This window comes from Meriones unguiculatus, chromosome X (assembly GCF_030254825.1).
Source record: "Meriones unguiculatus strain TT.TT164.6M chromosome X, Bangor_MerUng_6.1, whole genome shotgun sequence".
NCBI lineage: Eukaryota > Metazoa > Chordata > Mammalia > Rodentia > Muridae > Meriones > Meriones unguiculatus.
In genome coordinates this window covers 131545663-131559447 of record NC_083369.1, presented here as the reverse complement: position 1 = coordinate 131559447, position 13785 = coordinate 131545663, and positions in this window count along the sequence as shown.

Sequence of the window (13785 nt, the reverse complement as noted above, 5' to 3'; positions counted from 1 at the left end):
AATAATAATACCAAAGAAGCAGAAGCAAACTAAATATCAACTGGCAAGTGAATGGAAAACAAAATGGCCATGCATGGAGTATTACTCAACCTTTAAAGGGGAAGGAAATTCTGACAAATGCTATAGCATATATGACTACTAAGGACATTGTACTAAGAGAAATAACTGAGACACAAAAAGATAAACACTGTATGATTCTATGTATGTGAGGTCTGTAGAATAGTCACATTGGTGGAGATTACAGGCAATAGTGGTTGCCAAATGCTGGGAGGAATAGAAAACAAAAAAGGTTCTGTTTCTATGGACAAACTTTCAGATGTTCCAAAATAAAATATCCTAACAATTTGCTGCACATATTTAAGTATACATGTGAAAGTGCTAAATGGAGAAGGCACTTTGATGGCTTTCTGGGTAAAGACATTTGCAGAGAAGCAAGCCTGATAAATTCAATTTGATTCCTGGAACTCACAAATGGTGGAAGCAGAGACCCATTGCCATTGCAAAGTTGTCCTCATGCGTCCTTCACATGTGTGAAGGTGAAGGTTTGTACTCCTACCAGCCCCCATCTACACACAGTAATAATTAAAAAAAAAAAAAAAAAAAACTTAATGGGAAGCCAGGCATGATGATACAGGCCCATAATTCACCTAGGAGGGCGAGTCAAGAGGATCAGAAGTCAAATGTCAGTGTAGGATACTCGAGACTCTATCTTGTAAGACAAAACAACAAACAAACAAAACAAGTGCTCAGTGATAAAAGGCACTTATTTTTCTTGCAGAAGACCTGGGATTCTCATCACCCACATGGGGCCTCACAATGAATCTAACCAGCATGAAGGCAAAACATTCATACATATAAAGTAAAATAAATAAACAAATCTAAAAATTAAAAATGGAAATAATTAAGCTAGTGAATTTTGTATAATATCTTTTACAGTAAGTAAAAATAATTTTATCTATTTTATATACATTTATTAAATTTATTTATTTACTATTCATTTTACATCCTGGTTGGAGCCTCATCCTACCAGGCCTCCCAGTCCCATCCTCCTCCTTACGACTTCCCTATTCCTTAGAAAAGGGGAGCACCCCTTCCTGTCTACCCCAACTCATCAAGTTACATAGGAACTGAATGTGTCCTCTTCCTCTGTGTTCTGGCAAGGCAACTTTGCCGGGGCAGTGATCAAGTAAGTCCATGCCCAATGCAGTCCCTACTTCCCTTACTTGAGGATTCCCAGCAAGGCCAAACTGCCCATTGGTACATTTTTTAGGGAAGGTGGTGTCTAGGTCTATTTCATACATGGTCTTTGGTTGATGCTTTAGTCTGTGTAAGCCCCTCTGGGCATTGGTTAGTTGTGTCTTGTTGGTCTTCTTGTGGAGCTCTTGTCATCTCCTGATTATTTTCTTTTCCCTCCTACTTTTCCACAAGACTCCCTATGAATCGTCCAATTAACTGTAATTTGCTTTTAAAATAGGAGACTATAAGGAAAAATGTCAGATTCTGGTGACTAGCTATAGCAACTGGATAATGGATGACTTTTACTGCTCTTTTTAATAGTGCTTTGATATGTCTGCCTTTATTTTTTTAATTGAAATTCTAGTTGCCTATTATTTTAAGAGAAAGGGAGAATGGTTAGTTAAAAGAATAATAATTATCTTTGCATCTTTAGAAAAATGTGTAAGACTCAATAGGATGAAGGAAATAATTAAAGCATAAAAATAAATGTTAGAAATAAATTGGGACTTTGTACAGATGTTCATTTAGGTGTCATCCACCTAAAGAGCATCAGACCCGTCCGATACCTTTTTCTCAGAGGCGGGACCTGGGGCATCAACCCGCATGCAATCAGACATGCTCTTCTCTGGGTCCAAAGCGGCTGACCCTGAGTGCAGTGCTTAGCCTCACATCCTGAGCGTATCATTTTAGCTTTTTATGGTATCCAACCATGCTTGGGGACCTCTACTCTTGCCTGATGCGTCTAAAACAAAAAGGGGGAACTGTAGAGAGATGCGGAATGCTATGCCTTAAAGATGGAGCTGGTTTCCGCCTTCCACCTTCCCGATGGTGAGTGCTCTCTGTCACGAACAACTCCACATTTGGCTAAGGCCGAGGATCTGGCTTGCTTCCATGTATGTGGACCTATCTGCATTGCCCCCGTGGCACGCCTGGGTTGGCTACCCAGAGGCTATTTAAGCTGTGGGCTGGCTCTCCCCGGGGTCCAAGGATTGTTCAATGTTCCTGAATAAACTGCATTGAAAAAAAAATAAATAAATGTTAGAAAATAGAAAACTGTAGCATTATTTATAAACCCTAGATTATATTTCTTGGGAGAAAAAAGATATAACAAAAGGCTGGTGGTGATGGCACAAGCACCTCACCTATACTCCCATTATGAGAAATCTCATAATCTTCGAGGAAAAATCATAAAATATCAAAAAGCACTGAGGTTCTGGATTTCGAAGTCAGTCTGGTTCACATTTTTAGGTTCTCAATGATCCTATGCCAGCCATTCAGAAGTTTGGAAATAAGAACATGAAAAGTTTTGCAATTCATTCTAGAAAGCTTAAAGAGAAATAGAATTTCTAGAGGTCACGTGTGCTGAATGATTCTGGCACAACCTGTGTGGAACTAGTATTTCAAAAGAGGCGTTCCTGAGTGAATTGTTCAAATCAGTAAAGACAAAGAGTAGTTAATGAACAATATGAGTTTATGAAAGGGGGCTGAATGAAAACGTGTGCAGAATGCAATTCAGCTTTCCATACAGTTCTTTGAATACTCGAAGGCATTGTGGATCAGCTGCTGGACAAGGGATTGAGGAAAGAGAATCACATCCAAGGGTCACACTAGAAGAGGAGTACTTAGTTATTGCTTCTTTTTTTGTGACCATTAGGGAGATACATCCTGAAGTGTTAAAAGTTGTCAATTGCAATTGCTAGAGACAGCTGGCTGAAAGTAAGCCTATCACAATGAGTCCCCTCCTCCTGTCCTGCCTTCCCTCTCTATGATCCTTCTGCTGGAGGATCATAACTGAAATCTGAGACCAGCAGCCTACAAAGAGTAAATAGGCTTTGAAGAATTATTTTCTGGGCTACTGAAGTGGCTTGGCTATTAAAGGCTAGGCTAAAAACTAAAAAGCTCTAAGAGTGATGTTCTCAGATATAGATATAGCACTGCAGAAAGCTGTGGCTAGTGAGCTCTTTGACCATCATTGAGATAAGATTAACATCTGAACACTCTTTATAAAATCACCTTCCAGACAGGAACTCTACAGAGAGCAATTGAGCCAAGAAATCTGGGCACATGGGTCTTTTCTTAGACTGATACTCCAACCAAGGACCATGCATGGAGATAATCTAGAACCCCTGTTCAGATGCAGCCCATGGCAGCTCAGTATCCAAGTGGGCTAACTAGTAAGGGGGACAGGGACAGTCTCTGACATGAACTCAGTGGCTAGCTTTTTTATCATCTCCTCCTGATTGGGGAACAGCCTTACTAGGCCACAGGGGAATGCAGCCAGCCCTGATGAGAACTGATAGGCTAGAGTCAGATGGAAGGGGAGGAGGACCTCCCCTATCAGTGGACTTGGAGAGGGGCATGGGAGGAGATGAGGAAGGATGGGTGGGATTGGAAGGGAATGAGGGAGGGGACTACAGCTGGGGTACAAAGTGAATAAACTGTAATTAATATAAAAATTTATATTTTTAAAAAGAAGATAGTTGAGGAAAATTAAAAATTAAAAAATCCCCCTCCAGAGGCCTAGTGAGATAGTTCTGCAGGGAATTGGATACCTTCTGCTAAGCCTGAAAGGAGATGATAGGTGCCAGAAAGTTGTCCTTTGACCTCCTCAAACCTGCAATGGTGTGTGCATTTGTGCATGTGCGCAACCCTATAAATACATGGGCATTTTATGTTAAAAAATACTTGTCAAGTGCACAAAATATACCAGCTGTTTAAAATCTAGAGCCTTGATCCCCCCCAAAAAAACAATACCTAAGAAATTACCATCAAGTATTTCTTTCAGAGTGATTTATAGAAGCCAAGAAGATTCCACTTCATTAACATAACTTTATTTTTTTATTACTGGTTGTTGTTGCTGCTGCTGCTGTTAGGATTTTTTGAGCTAAGGTCTTAACATGTAACTTCGTATCACCTGGAATTCATTATTTAGGCCAGAATGGCCTTGAACCCACAGAGATGCACTTGTTCCTAAATCCTGAGTGCTGGAATTAAAGGCTTGCACCCTAATGCCAGGTCTTGGCTTTTTGTTGTTGTTAATTTTATTTCTTTTTCGATTTTGAGAACATATTCCACTATACCTCTCCACTTCCTTCTGTTACCACCTTCTCCACCTTCCCATCTCTTTCTGTCCTTAGGGAGTTTCAATGACAATGTGTAGTTTTTCAATAGCTTAATTTTCTTTTTCTGTGCAAAATACATGCTGGAGTATTCTGCAAACCAGAAGAGATAGTAAAAGAATTTAAAACCAAAAGGATCTATAAAGTAACCTGACATAAATGCAAAAGCTGAAGGTAGTTCTTAGCTGTAGTTATAAATTAAAAGCAAAAGGGTGATGTTAATATCATCCTCCTATGGTCGCTCTTCTGTGCTCAACCTGAATTCAGAGGATTTATACAGTTTGTTGAAAAGAACTTTTTTATTTTTATGAACGCAAGCTTCTTGCACACTAATTCACTTTTGACAACGGGTGTATACAATCTAAGAGTATTTAGCTACTCGTTGCTCAATCTATAAGAGTAATTTTCTCACTTATAAGAAGAAAATTTGTTTTGTTTACCAAAGTATACCATGGTATGTTTCCATATAGTATCTTGACACAGTAAATATACAGCTTCTTGCTGTTGTTATTTTTAAGATTATTATTTTATTTTATGTGTATGAGTGTTAAACCTGCATGTATCTGGTATCTGCAGAGGACAGAAGAGGGCTTCAAGAGCCAATGGAACTAGAGTTACAGATGGTTGTGAGCCCCACCATGTAGCTGCTAGGAATTAAAAGTGGGTCCTCTGCAGGAGCAACTAGTGCTCTTAACTATAGAGCTACCTTTCCAGGCCCTAAAGCAAAGGTTTTCAAGTTTGACTTTTCCTCTCAGGAATCAAGAACTACTTTGCCTCACTAAATAGCAAGTCTAAGACCACCCTCAGAAATGATCCAACATAGTGTTTTCTCTACTCGGCACATTATTGGTAGTATTCCTTAGATGACCAGTCAATTCCTTTTTTAAAATAAATAAATAATTGCTCTGAGAAAAAGTTGGTGAGCAAAGTAGCAGATCATTGCTCTTTTTTCTGTTGTTGATGGTTGTTTGGTTTATTTTTATTGTTGCTGTTTTTGTGACAGGAGTTCTCTGTGTTGCCTTGGCTGTCCTGGACTCACTTTGTAGACCAGGCAGGCTTCAAATTCACAAAGATCCTCCTGCCTCTGCCTCCCAAGTGCTGGGATTAAAGGCATGCATCACCAGGACTGGCTAGATTGTTGCTATTAATCTTCCTGTTACCACTATAAAGTTACTATTATTTCAGGTTTTGTTGTTGTTAACTTCTAATTTCTGTATGACCACCAACTAAGCACACTGTTTATAAAACATTATGAGTAAGATAGAAAAGATGAAGAAACATAGGGAATGTTTCAAAGAAATGTCAAGTTTTTATCTAATTATTTTCCTATTAGCTTCCTGTCTTATAAATATGCTTCACCATCAGCTTTAAATGTAATAATGAATGGCTGCATTGTCTTCCTCTGTGGCCAAGTCCACTGATAGGGGAGGTCACAGAGGAGGACAATGCAGCCAGTCCTGTTTTCTTTTTTAAGCAATTATTTCTGAGCCTATGGTACAAGAATTCTGTTGTAGGTGTGTCACTGGGATTGTGCTCCACAACTTTAAATATTAATTGGTTGTGGTTTTCTGTAATGTCTCAGTCTACTGCAAAGAGAGAAAAAAAATCTTTTTTTAAAGAATTTGAAAACTTTATTTGTTCATCTACAATGGGTGTTTTGTAATTCACGATAAAAAACAAAAATGTAATATTGAGGAATTCCGAAAGCCTGGCCTTTGATGAAGAAACTCTCGAAAGTGCAAAAGTTATTTAACCATTCCAGTTTCTGAGTGTGTGGCCTGAAAAAGACTGACATATGAATAGAAAGGACTCTATAAAAATGATGTTCAATACATTTGAATTATGGAAAGAGAAAGGTAAAAGAATTAGTACAGGGTATTGTACCCATGATAGACTACATTACAGTCACCAGCATAATTAAATGCATATATGTGTACTCATGTATTTGTGTGTGTATTACACATGTGTATACATCCAGATGAATGTCTGTAGAAGAGCTCAGCTACATTATGTCAAAAGTATGATAATGAGTTAAAGTAATATGTTCCACATGTACAATCTGAGCTAACAATACCACAGGCTAATATTTACTCTGGGAGAAGGGTAGGGGATGGAATAGGGATGAAAGAGAATGTTAGCTCAACACAAAAGTTTTTCTTTCTACTTCAAATAGTGTGTGGAAACAAATATTACAGAATAGTAATAACCCATCTGATGGTGCAAATATATTTTCTGTTCCCTTTCCTGGCTATTACCATCTGAGTAGGAAAGGTCCCCCCAAAGGCTTTTGTATTCACTGCTTGACCCATAGTTAGTTTGAGAGGTAGCAGGACCTAGCTGGAGGAAGCAGGTCTCTAGGGACCTTCCTTCTAAGGTTGTTGTCAGCTTCCTGGTCTCTTCCCTCCACTACTAATCTACAGTGAGTTGAACAGCCTCTGCTAAAGGCTCCTGCCACTATAGTTTGATATGCTCTACTCTGCCACACCCTCTGTGCCAGGATGGATCAAATCCTGTGAAATCTTGAGTTAAAATTTCCTTCCTCCTTTTATGTTCTTTACATCATTCATTCTGTCATAGTGATGAGAGAGCTAGCATATAGTTTTCTGAAAATTAATTTTAACAAATCATGTAATACCTCTCCCCACAAGGTTTCACATTAACTATCAAATCCCAAGGTGTAATTCTGCCTGTATTCATTTTCTGCCTTGTTATTAGAGCAATACCATAGCTAGCACATGTTCCTACAATAGCTAATAGATTCTTGACCAAGCAACCATTTGACCAAGGTAGTGGAATCTGAGCTGTACCATAGACAAGGTATAAAATATAAGCAGTACAAAGGCACAATATGAAGTTAGCTACTGATGATTAAGTAATCACTCCAAAATTCATTGGCTTAAAAACAATATGAACTTACTATTGATTGACCTATAGTTTATAGTTACCTGAAGAATTCTGTTAACACGAGGTTAGCCTTGGCTCATCATGGCTAGCTCATGTGTGGATTTAGCCTCGAAGGCAGGTTGATCTAAAACAGATTCCTTCACATGCTGGTCAGTTAGCTGATTATTGGCTGAGGTGATGCAAATAGCCCAGGCATTTGGTTTTCATCACTTGGCAGATTCTTCTGGACTTGTTCATATTTCAGCAAGGCTCCAAGGGAGGTGATGGAAGTAAGTCCCTACTGTCATATTTTCTTGGCCACAGCAATTCACACAGCCACACAGATTTAAGAAAAGTAGACATTACTTTTTTTTTTATTATTAAACTTCAAAGTCACAAAGATTAGGGAAGAAAGTGAGTGTGGTGGGAATGTTGCCAATATAAAGTTTTAAAAAGTTCTGCAGTTTGTCTACCTTACCATGACTTTGTGTTCAGTTTCAATAAAATGCTGCAATATGTAACAGGCAAAATATATATTTTAAAAAGAACTGTACTAGACATTTTCTCCAATGATTTTTGATGGAGCCAGCCATAGGTAATTTGGGACATGGTGGAGAGAGTGGAGATTAGGAAATTACGGTTAAAAGAAAGAGACAGAAAACTTAGGATATTTTTTTGGAGGGTGTTCAGTCAATGCTGGAATCTGTTTATTCAACACATACATTTTAAAGACAAAGCAAACAGTTCACATCAGTACAAATACAGGGTTCATAGAACAGCCAAACTTGTTTTCTAAGACCACATTCTTGTATGGAAGACATGGTCCAAAGTCTCGCAGACAAATTAAAGAAACTTGGTAAAACCTTCTGCTTATTTCTGTTTTAAGGTAAAGGTCAGGGCAAAACTTTTTTTTTTTTTCTGAATACTGTAAAACACAGCAGCTTGCCAAGCAATCAGCTGTCCACAGCTTGAGAAAGAACTTTGGCGGCTTCCCACAGGTTTTTATATGATTTACTTTATTTTCACAAGGTAATATATTTTTAAATAATCTTTAATCTTTTCTATGGGCATTAGTGTTTTGTCTGTAGGTATATCTGTTTGAGGGTGTCAGGTCATCTGGAGTCAGAGGTACAGACCATTGTAAGCTACCACGTAGGTGCTAGGAATTGAACTCTGGTCCTCTTGAAGAGCAGTGAGTGCTCTTAATCACTGAGCCATCTTTCCAGCTCTTATTTTATTTCACAGAAAACTTCTTCTGTGTCCCAGGCTAGCTTAAAACTCACTATATAGCCAAGGATGACCCTGAACTCCTGATCCTGCTGTCTGGGATTACAGGTGTGCATTACCATGCCTGGCTTCAGATGTTGTTTTATGTACTGCCCACCTACATTTAAATAGCCTTTGTTCCCTGAGAAAGTTGTATTTTCATACAACTCACAAATTAACTCACTCTAAATAATTGTCTGGGTACTAACAAACAACTAATTGAGGCTAGTGATCCAAAATTCCCTCTGAAGTCCCCTTTGTGACAGCGAACACTGAGCTCATAAATACAGTCTGCAGACTGGTGTAATGTACCGTGCACCAAAGCATATCTCCACAAGGATTTATTAAACAATCCCATGGAAAGTTGTAAATCTAACAGGGGAAAATACAAATCAATGGGAAAACACAGTGGAGCACTCTCCTACCTGCACTTTTGGCAACCTTCTGGAAGAGTGAAGATGGATGCTACAAAGAAATTCCCAACCTGAGGGGTTGTAAAGATTTACTGGCCTGTGTTATTCTCAAGAATTCATTTTATTTTGGATGTCAGCAACCTCTATCTGCATTAAATTTCCTTTTTTTCTTCTTCTTTTTCAATTTTGCTTATATTAACAGTATTACCTTGCATCCTGTCTGCCTAGCAGAAGACTGTGGGAACCAAAGAAGGGTAAAGATATGGCCACAGAATTGGAGAAAGACACAGTGTCCTCATTTCTGACCTTCAGATGCCATGTGAACACTGAGAAGTGAATAAACGGAACCCTGATCTTCCTTAAAGAGTGGGGTATGTCTGAGAAAAAGGTATCGGACAGGTCTGATGCTCTTTGGGTGGATGACACCTAAATGAACATCAGTACAAAGTCCCAATTTATTTCTAATATCAGAGATCAGACCTCTACTCTTGCCTGATGCGTCTAAAACAAAAAGGGGGAACTGTAAAGAGCTGCGTAATGCAGCGCCTTAAAGATGGAGCTGGTTTCCGCCTTCCACCTTCCCGATGGTGAGTGCTCTCTGTCATGAACAACTCCACATTTGGCTAAGGCTGAGGATCTGGCTTGCTTCCATGTATATGGACCTATCTGCATTGCCCACGTGGCATGCTGGGGTTGGCTACCCAGAGGCTATTTAAGCTGTGGGCTGGCTTTCCCCAGGGTCAGATGATTGTTCAAGGTTCCTGAATAAACTGCATTGAAAAAAAAAAAGAGTGGGGTATGAAGAAAACATACCACATTGCCAGATAAATGAGTTTTCATGATGCATGTGCCATGAATTTGGTGCAGAGCAAAAAAATGCCAATTTTACCTTAAAAAAAAAAAAGGTATAATCTACACACCACAATATTCACCGGCTGGGAAGATTGCTTAGTGGGTAAAGTATTTGGCACATAAGCCTGAGGACATGAGTTCAAATCTCCTGAACCCACATAAAATCTGTGTGCAATAGTAGCAATGTTCCTCTGGAGGGGTAGAAGGTGAAGACAAGTCCTGGAAGTTCATTGGTCAGCAAGACTAGTGGATGCAGTAAATAGCACTTTCCTCATTTTCATGCTGTTCTGTAGTCAGAGCTGTCTCCTTCTCACGGAAAATGAAGCTGAGAATGGTTTAAAGAAAACTCCACAGCATCAAACCCAGGAGGGATACAGAAGCTAGGCTCTAGAGAGTTTTTGTGGAAGATTATAGAACCTGTCTGTCATGTAGGCTCCTATCATTGTTGGCTTGGTAGCATGGAATAAAACACTCTTAGTATTGCCGTACACTGGAAGGCTGCTATGATTGGCAGGTTTTGAAGTTAATGATTTGGAAGGTGACCAATGGCCCAGAATAGTTCTTGAAAGCTGTGGTCAAGCCTAAAGTGCTGAGATAGCTCCTTTCTCTTGACCCACCCCATGAGATGAAGTTTAAGTCCAAAGTAGATGACATCATTGTTATTATTTTTGGTGCTGAGGATTGAGCCTGGTCCTCAAGCTTGAAAGGAAAGTCCTTTATCTCAGAGCTGAAGCCACAGGCCCATCTCACCAATTTATAATAAAAAATTCATCCTGAGTGACATAACCCACAACCAGAAAGACACTAATGGTATATACTCACTTATAAGCAGATATTATCCATATAATATAGGATAACCATACTAAAATCTACATACCTAAAGAAGCTAAACACTAAGGAGGACCATAGGGAGGATGCTTAAATCTTATCCATAATAACAAACTGGATAGCCATCAGAAGACATCAGAAGGACTGGGAGAGAACAAAGAGGATGGGACCCTACCATAGAGATCCTCTAAAAGGCTCCATTCAATAGAGGATCAAAGCAGATACTGAGACTGACAGCCAAACTTTGGGCAGAGCACAGTGAGTCTTATGGAAGAAGGGGGGTATGATAGAAGGACCCAGAGGAGACAAGCGCTCCACAAGGAGATCAACTAAAGTTAAAAAACTCTGAGCCCAGGGCGCTTTGCAGAGACTGATGCATCAACCAAGGACCATGCATGAAGAAGATCCTAGGCCACCTGCTCAGATGTAGCCCATATGTAGCTCAGTCTCCATGTGGGTACCTGTGTAAGGGGAGCAGGGATTATCTCTACCATGAACTCAGTTGCCTGTCCTTTGATCACTTTCCCTGACAGAGCAGCCTTGCTAGGCCACAGAGGAAGAGGATCCAGGAAGTTCCGATGAGACTTGATAAGCTAGGGTCAGATGGCAGGGGAGGATTTCCCCTTTCAGTCACCTAGGGGAAGAGGCTAGGGGGGAAGTGGGAGGGAGGGGAGACCAGGAAGAGATGAGAGTGTGGGCTACAATCAGGATATAAAATGAATTAATTGTAAAAAAATTTAAAAATTAAAAAAATTACATCAAATCGCCATACTGTAACTAGCAGACTCAGAAAACACAGTCCTGCTTAGCTACTCTCTGAGGTTGTTTAAAGATAATATGGACCGTAATAAAAATATTGTTGTGGGGAAGGAAAAGAGGGAGAATATGGTGACATTTGAACAAAATGTCTGAAAGGTAGTAAGGGAGTGTGGCATGTGGATGTCTGTAGCAAGAACATTCAGTCATGATGAGAGGAAAGCCAAGACCGTGTCCCTGAGGCAGAAGTGTACATGGCCTTCTTGGAGGAAGAGTGGCTGGAGTACACTAAAGTCAGAAGCAAAGAGGCAGCCAGCATGTCTCAACTTGTGAATGAATGGTGCTGACCTATAGAACTATAACCACTTTATTAATTTTGGCCTTGGCCTTGGGAATAGTCATCAAGTCTCACTTTATGAATGAAGTGCTACTGTATATAACTATAATCACTTTTAAGTATTAATTTTGGCCTTGGAAATACTGTCTATTAACTGATAATACTTTAATTAGCATTCTGAACAGTTTGTTGATAACTGTAAAGTTCAGTAAACCTAATAAAAATGATTTTTAAAACCTTAATAAAAATGCAAGATTCTACTATTTTACCCGTTTAGATAGATCATGTTGATTGTCAATGGATAACAATCAGGAACCATGGGGCTGGAGATGTGACTCAGTTAGTTGGTAGGGTGTTTATCTAGCAAGCAGTGTTATGGGTTAGACCCACAGTACCATATAAACCAGGCAGGGTGGTATATGCCTATTGTCCAAGCACTCAGGAGGTGGAGGCAGAAGAATCAGAAGTTCAAAGTCATCCATGACTACAATAGTAAACTTGAGGCCAGTCTGAGCTATTCAAAACACTGACTAAAAAAAAAAAAAATCCAGAACTTTGAGGATATCAACTGTTTTAAAGTACTTCATAACTGTGACTTGAGTTCCATCTGCTGGACTAGAGGCAGCTATTTCCCAATATTCTTAAATGTACCTATAGCAACCGTGTTCATTTAGCACTTATGTCACAGTTCTTATTAAATCCCATGTGACAAAGAATTTGGATGGCGAAACAGAGATATGCTGGTACTTTCTAGGTGGGCAAACACTAATAAAACTCTTGAATATGTGGGCTGGTGAGACAGTGGCAAGAGTTGGAGTGGGAGCTAAAGGCTAATGCTATCAGTCCTGATTGCCCACATGGTGGAATGAGAAAAGAACAGACTCTGGAAAGTTGTCCTGTGACTCCCCCGCTCCCCCAACACACACACACACACAGACACACATCCACAACGAAATGTAAAATATTAAAAATAAGCTCTAGAGAGTTTGGTTAAATCCTAGATAAATGACTTTCTTTCGCAATCATCCCTCCAATTTTAGAATTAGAAAAAGGATACTTTGCTTTAACTGTGCAAACAATGAAGCCTTAAACTTTAAAAAGAAAAAAGCCTGATTTTTAAAGAGCAGGATGAAGCAGATGGCCAAGCAGATGGCAGTTTCAAACAGTAAGAACCCTGGAGGATTCGGGGAAGGATGGAGAAGGTGGAGAAAGTGAAAAGACTGCAGAAATTGACTCTGAATTAATCCCTCAGCCTCCCTCCCACCCTCTGACCAATAGAACTTCACTATTGTGGTTTCTTAACTTGGAAACAATTAAGGGAGCACAGTTTTAGCATTATGACAGATCTCAGTTTGATTTCTATTTTGTCTCCGAACTAATCTATTTCTTTGCAGCTTTCCTAAGAGGAAAAAAAAATAGCATACAGAAAGTATGTGCACATGACCATCTACATCTCAATCTCATTCCCAGGCTCAGCTCTGATTAGCCTATATCCTATCCTCTACCACAGTGTTTGACAACTGCCCTGTTCAAGGTGTGGGCTGGGAACCAGCAGTGTCAGCAGCCCTGGCCCACCTTGAAAGTACAGACTCTAGGGTCCCACCCCTTACCTGCTGAGTCTGAACTCACATTCTAACACAACCACAAAGTGTGAAGAATACTGTCTAAGAAAAGGTTCCTGGGATGCACTGCTTTCTCTCCCATCCCCTTCCTCCCTTCTTTCTCTCCTTTCCTTTCTTTTCCCATGTATACACATTTGTACATGTGTGTATAGAAGTCAGATGTCTTCTTGCATTGCTCTCTGTCTTATGTTTTGAGCCACTGAACCTCTTGCTTACCAATTGGCTAGACTGGATGGTCAGAGAGCTCTAGGGCCCACTTGCTCTCTGGTTACAGACAGCTGGCATTATACTACACTCAGTTTTTATAGGAGTGTCAGGGGATCTGAACCGACTTTGTCAGGTTTGTGCAGCAGAAACTTTATTGAGTGAGCTATCTCCCATTCCCTCGTCTCCCTTTTCTTCCTTTTTTTTTTTTTTTTTTTGCATTTTCCTTGACTTGTGATGAATGTGATGCATGTTGATCACATGTGCAA